Raw genomic sequence first — 12,679 nt, forward strand, 5'->3', positions numbered from 1 at the left:
CAGAGCTATACCCCCAGTCTTATTTTATATTTTACTTGGAAACAGAACTCACAAATTTGGTGAGACCCTGACTAATTTGTCAAGTATGACTTCAAACCTGCAATCTGCCTGTCTCAGCCTCCTAAATACTGACACTAAAGGCATGCACCTCCATGTCTATCCACATTGCTCAAATCTAAATCTGTGGGGGGGCAGTTATATGTAAAAATAAATTTTACATTTCTATTTTGTAGGGGACTTTCTCATTTAATTTTGGAATATACACAGGCTCATAAAGCATATAACAGATGCAATGTTGTTTAGCATGTTAGTCACCATCCAGTTCAGTAACTGGGAAAGAAAAGAGGGTAGGGGAAAAGGAGAACTGATATAGAAAGCTATTCAAATAATGTTATGTTCATTAATGAATATATCACTAATATAAGGATAATTTTTGTGTATTTATTCTTTAAAACTGACTCAAAAATCAGTATTTTTAAATTTGCAAAAATGAAAAAACAATAAATCCATGAGGTTGCTCATATGAATAACACACACACATTTATGAAGAATTGGCATCTTTATAATAAGTATATTTATTTCCCATGTGTGAGGTATATATAGAGAGATAAATAGTTATAATCACTAGATTTACTTTGTGAAACTTTTATTTCATGATTGGTAATACTTATTTTATAGATGCTTATGTAATGTTCTCAACACTTTCCAAATAGCAATTTATCTGATTCTTATTCCAACCTCACAAAACTGGGACTGTCACATTCCTTGTTTCATAGAAAAAGGAATGAAATCAAGTCGTGGAGGAGGAAAGTACATAGCCCAAGTTCACGTGGACCGTAAACATTCCATCTGAAATAGAAGCTCAGACCATCAGACTTCTGGACTCTGACTTTTTCCTTTATTTTAAAATACTGGATAGAAAGTTTTCTTTTTGTGTAAATATATAACTTCTGTGGTTTTTATTTTTTTGTATTTTAATCAAACATGTATGCATTGCTCATTGATGGAATTCACATATACTATTTCATGCAGTCTTCAGAGCAGCCTGAGTAGGAAGGTTGTATGGGGAAGGTATTATATTGGGATCTTAAATAAATTACAGTCCTATGATTATGTCTCTAGTTATCTTAGAAACTAAGTAAATATTGTTTGTACAGTTGTTCATAAAACTTTTATATTTCTTAAATTTCTACAGTGGTACCGGGAGTGGTGGCACACACTTGTAATCCCAGTACTTGAGAGGCTTAGACAGGAGGATCTAGGATTGCAGACAGCCTCAGCTACGTAGTGAGGCCCTTTGCAACTCAGTGAGACCCTGTTTCAAAATAAAGAATAAAAAGTAGTGCTAGGACATAGCTCAGAGGTAGAACACCCCTAGGTTCGAACCTCAGTACTGCCAAAAAAAAAAAAAAAAATTTTTCTATGTTGGAGAGAGTGGGTTTTCTGTTTTTTTTTATTTATTTATTTATTTATTTATTTATTTATTTATTTATTTATTTATTTATTTTTGTGGTACTGGGGTTCCTGGAAGCCCTTATACCTCTGGGCTACACTCCCAGACCTATTTTATATATTTTTTTTGAGACAGGGTCTCTTAAACCAGCCCGGCTGGCTTCGAACCAGCGCGATCCTCCTGTCTCCGCCTCCCAAGCGCGGGGATTACAAGCGTGCGCCACCACGCCCGGTAGGTTTTCTGTTTTTAAATAGTAGTTATTCTCTGGGCGTGGTGGCGCACGCTTGTAATCCCCACGTTTGGGAGGCAGAGACAGGTTCGAAGCCAGCCGCGCTGGCTTAAGAGACCCTGTTTCCAAATAAAAATATAAAAAATAGGTCTGGGAGTGTAGCCCGGAGGTAGAAGGGCTTCCAGTAACCCCAGTATCACACACACACACACACACACAAAAACCAAACCAACAAACAAAAAAATGAATAGTAGTTATTCCTTCATGCATATTTGTATACATTGGTGCATTCATAAAAATTATTTATTGCATTTACAACAAAATTGCCTTTATAAATAGGTTAAATCATTGAAATGGTATTTTTGTTTTAATATTCTTAAAATTTACCGCATTCTATTCTTTCCTCTGTCTTCTTTGAGTATGAACAAAGCCTCTTGGCTAGTAGAACAATGACTTCGGGGTTATTCCAGTTGTCTCGGACACTCAGGAAACGCATCACTCATTTATTGAATACAAACTGACATGTTATGATAGGAACTACTATAAATAATGACTTTCAAGAAAAGAAAGATTCTTGTTTTAAAGACTCTTCCTATGTGAAAACAGAAAATAAAGTAAGAACTCTGAGTACTAAATTGGCATTAACATTTTCTGTAAAGGAAAAGAAGTACTTTGTATTTGTTGTTTGCATTTCTATTTCCTAAAAAAATTAAATAATATTGATCCAGTATAGAGAAAAATTATGAAAAGATACTATTCCATAATATCTTTTAGGTGGGATCTAAGTTGGAGATTTCATTAAAAAATAGAGGATATAATAATACTTGTAATTTTATTGCAGCACATGACACAATATTTTTAAAATAGTTATTTTAATCGTATTTGGCTTGCTAGTCTATTATGAGATTATTTTGTGCCACTTTAACTTAAAGTTTTAGTTTTAAATGCCTTTTATACGCAAATCAATTCTTCTTCAAAATTATATACTAAAATATATGCATCCATCCTAGAAAATTGTTAAATACCAGCCAGGCATGGTGGCACATGCTTATAATCCCAGCATTCGGGGGCTGAGACCGGAGGATTGTGGTTCATGGACAGCCACAGCTACTTAGTGAGGCCCTCTGGAACTCAGTGAGACCCTGTTTCAAAATAAAGAATAAAAAATAGGGCAGAGGGTGTAGCTTAGAGGTTGAATGCTCCTGGATTCCATCCCCAGACCTGCAAAAAAAAAAGAAAGAAAGAAAATTGTCAAATATAACATTATAGCTAGCTATAGATATTAGTGATATGATTAATAATTGGTAAAATTAGCTTCTTAAGAAAATTTTATCAATTTGGTCAACAAATAATCCTGATTTGGATGATACATTTTATTAATATGATTTTACAATACTGACTAAAGGTAGAAAACTAGTTTCATTGCATGTAAATATGTGACATCTTACCAGGCTTAGTGGTGCCCACTTGTAATCCCAGCATTTGGAAGGCAGAGACGGGAGGATCATGGTTCCTGGACAGCCTCAGCTACTAGCAAGGCCATTCATAACTCAGTGAGACCCTGTTTCAAAAACTAAAACAACTAAAAAAAAGAAAAGAAAAGAAATAGGCTAGAGATGTAGTTCAGAGGTACAATGCCCCTGGGTGTTCCATCCCCAATACTACAAAAAATAAATAAATAAAAGAAATACATAAGTAAATGAATATATATATATATATATATATATATATATATATATATATCGAATTAAAAGAATTTAATTTGATTTTTTATTAGAAAAAGATTATTACAGTGTACATTTGCTGTTTCTTATAAAGGTATCTAAAAAGGCCATTGTCCTATAAAGATTGACAAAATGATAGCATAATAATAAATGATACTTGGCATATTAAATATTACTTCAATATTTCTATAATAATTGAATGGTATAATATCATATTTGTGTGCAAGATGGAATAAATTATATATATATATATATATATATATATATATATATATGGCATCTAGGGAGGATTAAAACAATATTAAAGCATTAATGCAACTTCTATCTGTGGATAAAATATAGCATCCTTCTCACATGGGCTGTAGTTAAATGTGACTAGCACTCTGCCATCAACTCAGTGGTCCAGGATTGGGTGGTCATGGATTCAGTCATCCTCCAAACGTAGAGTGGGTGAATAAGAAGAGAGAGAGCAAAATTTTACCAGTGATTTTATTCCTACTCCCATGTTGGGAAAAAATAATTTAATTCGATTTTTTATTAGAAAAAGATGATTACAGTGTACATTTGCTGTGTTTCTTATAAAGGTATCTAAAAAGGCCATTGTCTTATAAAGATTGACAAAATGACAGCATAATAATTAATGATACTTGGCATATTAAATATTACTTCAATATTTCTATAATAATTGAATGGTATAATATATTTTTGTGCAAGATGGAATAAATAAGGATATTCTCTTCCTTATCCAAGATAAATAAGATTCCAGATTATGTTACTGTATTTAGGCCTCCAAATTGATATCCCATCATGAGATTCTACTGCTGAACTAGAGCTGTGATAGAAAATAAGGGCTGAACAGGCCCCAGTGAAAAATCTATGTTACTTGCAATCATATAAGCTGGAAGAGCTCAGCAGGAGTTCAGCTTTGCTATGTTGTCCATGGCTACTCAGTCTTTCCAGTAACTACACAAATCCTGGATATGGAGGGCTTAGGTCATCTGAAGCTGAGCTTCTAAATCGTGAGTTCTCACTCTGCTGTGTTGTTGTCTAATGTTTCTTCTCTCATCCTATGGTGGTGTGTCTGGTCTATTGTGTTCACAAGTTTAGTTTGATACTACTGAGACACCATATGTAAAACATTTTGCATAGTGACTAATATATATTTAGTTCTTAGTAATTTTTACTAACTTATTAATGAAATTTCTAATTGGTACACATGCTTATAAAAATACAGATTATCATTGTTCTTATTTTCTCAAAAGTGCATTAAAATGCCAAAAGTTTTAAAATGTCAGTCACTGTGGCATTTAATACCACTCCTGCCATTAGAAGAGCATAAAATATCTCTACTGAAGAAAGACCTTTCAATTATTTTTAGCCTTTTATGACATAACTTGGAAAGTTTTCTAACTTTGACCAATTTGCTATGATCATATTTCATAAAAAGAAAATAATATTAAAGTTTTTAAATATATGTATTACAGTTTTTCATAGACATTTAATGTCTTGCAACCTTTAGATTACTAATTCAACTTATAATGATATACTCTGTAATAAAAATAATATATAAGTAAAATAATATACAAATATTTTGTATTTTATTGTGTAATTCATATTGTACATGTTTTAGTTAATATACATTTTCAATGATGCATTTTATATTATATAGAGTATACTATAGATATATTTATATACATACTTATTGAAATTGGAAGAAACCAGGGAGTATTAACTTTCATTATCCCATTTTCTTTTTCTTAAGGCTGAATTCTTTTTGTAGAACTCCAGCTAATTATACTTGTGATTGTTTTAGCTATAACATTATTCAAATATTCATAAAACATATTTTGGATGGAAATACCTAAAGTATATCATTATGCTGAACACGTTCAGAATTATACCTAAGTATATAACTAGAATAAATATCCATTATATTAGGTGAAAGCACACACACGAATGCAAAAATTACTAGATATAAACAACCCAAATATCTTATTTAAAGACGTATTTTTAAGACCTGAACAATGTGATAGGAATTTATTTAGCATGAATTTTTTCCCTTACTGATTGCAATTTTCTTTATAAAAGGTGACCTAGTGATAAAGTAGCAATTATGAGCATCTTAGAGTGAATGAGGAATCGCGTACTTTCCAATGTGAATGTTAGCTGATGTTTAACATGAGGGTCAGGGATATTTATTAAATAAGGCTGTACAGGGTTAGAAAGCTCAGGCATCTATACGATTTGTTACATTGATATAAGAAAAAGAAAAAAAAAACTCTTCCCATAACTGAAGGTTAATTGCCATATTTTAACTAGTTTAAGGTCAGCTTTGAAAATTTATTATATTGTGAGTTTCCAATTAACTTTATTGAAAGGATAAAACATATTAAAGTTATATATTTGTGATTAGAATCTTAGAGTACTGTGCATTCCTTCAGATGAACGGAATTACATTTTCAGATGATTTTTCCCAGGAAATAAGAAAAAAATAACTAAAAGTGTTGATAGTAAAAAGCAAAATAGGGAGCCTGTTTCAGAGACTTCATGACACAGTGATCCTCAGGAATCCAACTGCTCTCGTTCTTTACATGGAATCAACAGTCTATATGTCTGTCTCGTGGTTATTTGCTTCATAGATATTTACCTCAAAATTTCTGGAAGCAGAGCATCTTAAGTGAAGGGGAAATGACATCATAAATGAAGGGGGAAAAGGTAAAATTCCAGTTTTTAATCAGAGTGCATAAAGCAGCAGCTATAAATATTCAGGTTGTATAATCTACTCTTTTTATAATTTACTCTTGACTTCATGAGCCATTAGTCTATTACTTAAGAGCTGTGCTTTCATGAATGAATTAAAAAATATTACCAGACTTAATCATTTTTCACTTACCTGGTATAACGGTTGTGAAATTGTAATGTTGTCTTGAAGATACTTGATCTTCATTGCATTAAAATATTTTTCCATGTTATGTGGAAGAAACAGGAGATATATAGAACTGAATGCACTCTCAGTAGGAAACTTTTGTGCCTCCTAATTTTTAGTGCTGAAGGAGGGAAAATTGCCCAGTGACAGCAGATACAAAATGACAGCAAAAATGTGTTTAGTTTTTTTAATGAAGCAAGATTTTTGTAGAGTTTGTTCTGCCCTGTTGAGGGTGGTAGGTTTTTATCCTAATTAGTTTGCCATCTCCTTCAGATTTCCAGAGACAGAGAGACAGAATGGTCATATCTACTTTATTTTCTTTCATCAGGTTTCACTGCAGGAAATGTCAGACCCAAAATTATTTTATAGCTTTGCCACAGAGTTTTAGAGAAAGACTTTTTTTTTTTTTGTCTGCACTGTGTAATGTAGATTATCATACTTTGAAATGGAAGTGTCAGGGCAGTAATGTCTTTGGAAAAAAAAATATATTAACATTTAACTTTGAACCTGTTTTTTAACCCCCCTCCTTTGGCATTCTTTGCTTGATTATTATAAAAATAATTCCATTATGAGACTTGGATAATATTCAACTTAAGTAAGGCATTAGGACAATTACCTTAGCCCTGTTTCTGATTCCATCTCAAGGATTATTAAGTGCTAGCCTGCAAGGTGTCTCTGGAAAGGTTGGGATATATGCTTCACTGACAGCAGGACCTTTTCTTCTTCCATAGATTGAACCAGGACCTTAAAAAATGCCTTTAGATATTTTATCCTGGCATGCTCATATTTAGCATTCTGTCTAGAAAACATGATGCAGGAATAGCATGTAAGCCCTTGAGCTATTAGAGAATAGGCCAGGCTTGTGGTTTTCAAATGCAAACTTGGCCCATGGTATAAAATGGCCAAGAGACATTAAGAGATATCCTGAACATCTTATATTTAAAGGATTTTATAAGTGCCCAGTAGAAAAAAAAAAGCACTTGTTATCATATTCCCACTTAACCTTTCAAAGTTACTCTGCTTGTTTAAGAAGATTCCCTGTCACACTGAGCTGTGTGCATGTTACTTCAAGATCTCAAAGCTGATACACAGCACAGAGCATCTAGACGTCTCAAACTCTAGGCCCTGGGCTCTTCTAGTGTGTCAAATTATTAATGTAGTGAAATATATTTTTGGACAATCATCCCTTGATACAGGTCTTCTTACTTTAAGATAAATATTAAAAATAAAGCAAGATAATTAATTTATTGAATTTAATATTAGAAAAATATATATTAGATTTATACTCATAATCACTGAAGTATTTCAATAATGAAAATATCAACAAAAAGAGCACTAGGCAAACTACAGTGCTGGTCAACGGGTATGAATATCTATCACAGATAAGGTAGAAAAAGCTACAGAATATTTGAATGAGCTCAATTGTAAGACAAGTTGATTTAGATTCCAGTACGTATTATGCTTTTTTTCCCAAGATTATTCTTCTGTGAAAGGTGGCATTTGATTTGTGTTTCTCATAAGAATGTTTTTTGAGTAGGTCCACTTTAAGTTGAGGAATCATTCATGTGAAAAATGTTATTTGATTCAGAAATTGGGACAGCTGAAAGAAACTAAATCTAGCTTTAATCACACATTGAGGAAAAGACAAAAAAGCACAGATTCTAATTGTTTTGGTTCATAAAGATGCTGATGTTCACTTAAATCTTTTTTAGGAAGTGACAATCAAGACACTTTGCATGGACTTTTTTGGGCGATTTTATACGACAAATTTTCTTATACACAAATATGTACTGTTCTCATTATGTATAAAAGTCTTAGAATGACTCCAGTTTCCCACTTTGGTATTTTTGTCATTCAGATTTGAGAGAAGATATTTAATTGACACATATTTGTTGGTTCATCTGCAAGCTGCTAGTGATAATTATGTAACACTTAAACATAAGCTCAATATAAACATAACTTACATTACGAACTTACTTTTAGTGAGAATAAATACACCATTTCAAAGACAGATAATAACAATCCCTTTTTACCATTCCATTGCATCATTCAATGGTTTCTAAATAGTATATAATGCTCATAATTCATAATTAGAAATTTAAATACAAAAATAATCATTTTATAAATCTCTTCTTACCCAAATGTAAAGTGCCTTATATCCCAGGTACAGAGAAGGTCTACAAATGAATAGTGATACACACATGTGAATGTAAGTGCACGCGCGCACACACACACACACACACACACACACACACACACACACACACACACACATAGTCTACCAGAGAATAGATGTTGTTAGAACTGTAAAAATGGCAGTATTAGATCTTTTTATCACTGATACCCAGATACTGTGTTATTCTTCGCTATGGGGCTTTGATTAAGATAGAATTTGCTTTTCAACTCAGCTCTTACAGCTCAAAAATTCTGCTGTAATTGCTACCTTAACACTCTGCTGGGAATCCTCATTAACTGTTAACCCAGAGGAGAAATAAAAGAGCAGACAATTTTAGAAGTGGAACGATGAATATCTGTGAATTTAAAATAACCTCAGAATATGATGCCATTTTGAGACTGCTGCAATAGAAGTATTGCATAGTGTTGAAAGGAAAAGGAAGGCAAAATTGGACTATTATAGTCAGGCCTGGGTGAATTTTCAGTTACAAATGAGCGAGTAATTTTAATAATGGTTAATATGTACTGAACGGTCATTATGGGCCAATCCCTGCAATAAGAGTTTCTGATGGGTTAGTATGTTTAATACCCTCTGGAAGGTTGAGGATGAGCAACTCGGCTTCCATAAATTTAATAGCTTCCCAAATATGTAAATGCTGAAGCCATGTACCTAAAGGAGAACATTGTAATTCTTATTCTAGGGATAATATATCAGTAATTTTATAAAACTTCATAATATAAGGATTCCAAGCATGGTAACTATTAAATACATTTCTAGGACTTGAATACATTCTTACAGACTTTTTAATTCACACTTTTAAATTCATTCAGGCAGTATCTTAAAGTGAAATATAGTTCAAAAGTATGGAACATTATTACCATCCTGAAAAACAAAAAAAATATTTAAAATAGAAAATTCTAGATTATCAATGTTTTAAAATAACTATGGATGAAATTATAATACTACTAGGTTAATATAAAAGATATATTATGTTTTGGGCTCAAATATCTTCACATATTCTTTTTAGTTTAATTTTTATTGAAGATAAAATTAACAGAAGCAACGTCATAGAACAGTAGACAGCAAATAATAGAAGCAAAATAAAATTGCTAAATTAAGCTAAAGGCACCACATCAACAAGTACATTCTTAAGGGATGGAAGCAGAGGTAAGGACACCAAGAGTTTGTACATGCATGTTTACATTTCATCAAACCTCATTATGATGAAATTGCAATGCAGTAATAATATTAAAAACAGTTAACCACTTCTGCTAATTATCTATGTTCATAGCTGTACAATTCACAATTGCCAAACTATGGAAGCCGCCAAAATTTTCAACAACAGATGAATGGATTATAAAACTATGGAATATGTACACAATGGAATTATACTCACTTTACTATAAAGAAGAACAAAATTACAGCATTCACAGGGAAATGGATGGAACTGGAGCTAATAATAAGTGAAAGTGAGATACAATAAGTGAGATTAGCCAGTCACAAAAAATAAGAAATCAGAAGCTCTCCCTAATATGCAGAAACTAGGGAGAAAATGGGTCATAAAAAGAACTCTAAACAAAGAAAGATATACTATAGATAAGCAAATAAGGTAACTTAACTGAGAGGGATGGTGTCGGGAATCCAGCCCAACAGCTGGCGGGGCTTAGAGAGATGATGAGTACTGATGACTCGAACAAAAACCCACGAGCCGGGAGTCAAGTCAAGCAAGATCTCATTTATTTCTCTCCAAGCAGTCCTAAATATAGCACCAAGCCACGAGGGGAATTTCCATGAGAAATAGCCTAGCCTATCCGGGATAAAGATCACTAGCACGCAGTTTACAGCCAATCCCAGGCCAGTACATGAGCCATTCATGTGTGCGGAAAGCTCCTTTAAAGGAAGAAAGGGAAAAACCGCTCAGTCTCCCCACCCATAATGAATGGGGAAACCACCATGCCTTCCTAACTTCCTCCAGGTGCCATCTTTGCCCCTTTTTTGCTGAATCACTTTACTTAAAGTTTTGCCTTAGGCCGTAGGCTGCTCAGGCCTAATCTCCTGTATGGACACACCCAATCAGGATGGGAGGGAGGAATAGGGAAATTTCCTAATGTATATGATACACATTCACAAGCATATCAAAGTCAATCACTAAGCCAAATGTGAGGTGGGGAAAGGAATTGGGGTAGGAACTGGATAAGTAAGGGCTAACTGGGTGATGTGTGCATGTATACCTCTATCATCTTGTACTCCATTAAGATATATGACTACAATGCACCAATAAAAAAAAATTAAAAATAAACTCAATATTCTTTCAATAGTGCTATTATATGTAATGTATTAAATGTTTTATGCAAATATCAGCTTCAGTATCCAAACAAAAACATATTGTTTTCATTAAAATATGTTGTTTCATTAAGGGTTGTCAGAATTATTTTTGCTTGCTCTAAATATAAAAGTAATATTAAGAATGTGAAAAATTACATCCTATAAAATCGGATGATGATCATTAACCTGGGAAACTGTATTCTAGGTAGTCAATATTTGTTATTTTAGATTATATAATAACATCTATTGTAGTACTAATACCTGTTCTCATTAAGATAAAAATTATTTTATTTAAAACAATTTTAGACCATTATATCTATTTTTATTAATGTTAGTGTAAGATTCTAAAATAGAAAATTTTGTAAAAGATGAATATCATAAATGTTTCTAGTTTGTTCGTTTATTTATTTATTTATTTATTGCAGTACTGGGGATGGAAGCCAGGGGAATTCTACCTAGGAGCTACACCACGATTCCTATTTTTTATTCTATTATTTTGAAACAGTGTCTGCCATGGAAGTTGCAAAGGGCCTCACTAAGTAGCTGAGGCTGTCCCCAAACCTCAACCCTCCTGTCTCAGCCTCCACATGCTGGGATTACATGCATACCCACCATGCTCTCTCTCTCTCTCTCTCTCCTCTCTCTCCTCTCTCTCCTCTCTCTCCTCTCTCTCCTCTCTCTCCTCTGTCTCCTCTCTCTCCCTCTTGTTGTTGGTACTGGGGTTCCTTCTACCTCCGGGCTACACTCCCAGACCTACTTTACTTTTTGGAAAAAGGGTCTCTTAAACCAGCGCTTCTTGCTTTGAATTTGCGCGATCCTCCTATCTCCGCTTCCCAAGCGCGGGGATTACAAGGGTGCGCCACCACGCCCAGCTGGCTCTCTATTTTTAAAACAATTTAACAAAATCTGATTTTTAGTGAAAGTTTATAGTTTCAGTAAAGTTAAATATTAGACTAGATCTATTGCTTTTTTTTTTTTTTTTCTTTTTCTTTTTTTCGGGTCTGGCGATGGAACCCTGGGGCATTATACCATTATACCTGGGGCATTATACTTCCAGACTACACTCCCTGCACTATTTTTTTATTCTTTATTTTGAAGTAGCTGAGGCTGTCCATGAACCACGATCCACTGGTCTTAGATTCTCGAATCCTGGCATTACATGCGTGCGCCACCACACCCAGCTGATCTATTATTGCTTGTCGCTTGTCCACCGGGCGTGGTGGCGCTCGCTTGTAATCCCCAAGCTTGGGAGGCTGAGACAGGAGGATTGCAAGGAGGATTGCACAGGTTCGAAGCCAGCCTCAGCTACTTGGTGAGACTCTGTTTCCAAATAAAGAATAAAATAGGTCTGGGAGTATAGCCCAGAAGTAGAAAGCTTCTGGGTTTCACCCTCAGTACCACCAAAAAAAAAAAAAAAAAAATTACACTAAGTGCGTGTGTCATTTGCCTTCCAGGCCTCGATTCATAGACAGATTATTAATGTGGACCTGGGGCAATGGACTGTATAGATATAAAGGTGAGGGCAGGACTTTTACACAAGTTTTATTCTTTTTGTTTTAGGATCAAGTAGTTGAGTTGTCATATAACTTTAAAATAGCCTGAGCTGTCTTTAATACCACCTATTAGGATGCAATCTTGAATAAGGCTGCCTGTTTAATATTCTAACATAGTAGAATTTTTCTTTAGTGTCCATATTCTTATTTCTATTGACCTTAACTTTTACAATAGCTAGGAAGTAGAAGTGAATTTAAATGTTCCTTTACTTCTGACTTGAGGCTCTAAAAGAAGAAAGAAACTACTCAAAAGAAACGTATTTGTGATTGGAATACATGTTTGCTCTATGAAC

The sequence above is a fragment of the Muscardinus avellanarius genome, assembly GCF_963383645.1.
Source record: "Muscardinus avellanarius genome assembly, chromosome: 5".
In the NCBI taxonomy this organism is placed as follows: Eukaryota; Metazoa; Chordata; class Mammalia; order Rodentia; family Gliridae; genus Muscardinus; species Muscardinus avellanarius.